Raw genomic sequence first — 1,411 nt, forward strand, 5'->3', positions numbered from 1 at the left:
CCAAGATCTCTTTCTGCCTCTCTGCTGATGAGAAGGGAGTTTCCCAGCCTATCGGTATGCTGCTGGTTCCTACTGCCCAAGTGCAGTATCCTGCACTTGCCAGTATTGAATCCCATCCTATTCTTATTTCCCCACCCCTGTAGCCTATCCAGGTCCAGCTGTATCCTTTCCCTCCCTTCTAGCATGGCCACTGTGCCCCAAATCTTGGTGTCATCAGTGAATTTGAACAGGGTGCTTTTCACCCCTTCATCCAAGTCACTAATAAAGCAGTTGAACAGTGCAGGCCCAAGGATCAAGCCCTAGGGGACTCCACTGCCCATGTCCCTCCAGGATGAATATCACTCATCTACCACCACTCTCTGGGTGCAGCCCCTCAGCCAATTTGTGACCCATCTGACTGTGTAGGCATCAATGCCACACTTGCCTAGGGTTTTAATAAGAATGGATGAGAGACCTTTCTGAAGTCCAGAAAGACTACATCCATGAGTGTCCAATGATTTTGAGGCCTGATCATAGAAGAAATAATTTGACTCTGGTGGGACTTGAACCCACAGCCTTTGAATAACACTTTAACTATAGAAGTCCAACGTGCTGTCCATTGCACCACAGAGTCACATAGACAGTGGATATAGTAATACTGGTTTCCTCCCCCTAAGTAAAGGGATATATTCTGAACATCTGTGAGTAGGGACACATATTCTCATTGACTTAATGAGACTACTTGAGGCAGAAAATCATAAAACAGAGAAGCAGGGCTGGAAGACCTCCATAGGGCATCGAGTTCAACTCCCTGCCTGATGTAAGATCATCCCTATCCAAACTAGTTCATACAAATCCATTGTCAAACCTCTTAGCAAAACTACACAGTCAACCCAGACAATACACCATCTAACCTGCCCCAGGTAAAGCATAGGGACCACAGTGGTCAATATTTTCCTCCTGTAAAAGTTGTTAATATACACTCAAAAATTTCCAGGAAGAGGGCAGCACCCCTCACAGTAGAGGCAGGCAAAAATCCTCAAAATCCCCAGCCTTAGCTGCAGCTAACACTCAATGCCTGCATGCAATTTAAAAAACAACCTCTGACACATGTAGAAAGGGGGAATGGTGAGGTGGAAATTCCCTCCTGAAGCTAATGCAAATTGTAGCTTGGGTTTAAACAAGAACAAGATCAAGTCCTAACAGATGATTTACATTTACGTTGGCGAATAATTAACTAGCCCTATTATCTAATAAAGATCACTAATCAAACTAAATTAAGTCTGCAAACAAAGGATATAAACATGGACAGAAGAAAAATTATTTAGCATCAGGTGCTATAGGATATATTTGTTTGTAGTCCTGTTACTTATTCTCAATTCCTTTTTAAACACAAAATGATAAATAATTAGCCAACCCATGGAAAGGGAAA

General features: G+C 42.9%; 1 non-coding gene across 1 annotated transcript; it reads right to left on the minus strand.

Annotated features, from left to right (window-relative positions):
* Positions 1-527: 527 nt before the first annotated feature.
* Positions 528-613, minus strand: TRNAR-UCU. Its single transcript is given in 2 exon segments — positions 528-563; positions 577-613. It is a non-coding gene; the product is annotated as a tRNA-Arg (tRNA).
* Positions 614-1,411: the final 798 nt, after the last annotated feature.

The sequence above is a fragment of the Crocodylus porosus genome, unplaced genomic scaffold, assembly GCF_001723895.1.
Source record: "Crocodylus porosus isolate Cpor-Errol unplaced genomic scaffold, CroPor_comp1, whole genome shotgun sequence".
Taxonomy (NCBI): Eukaryota; Metazoa; Chordata; order Crocodylia; family Crocodylidae; genus Crocodylus; species Crocodylus porosus.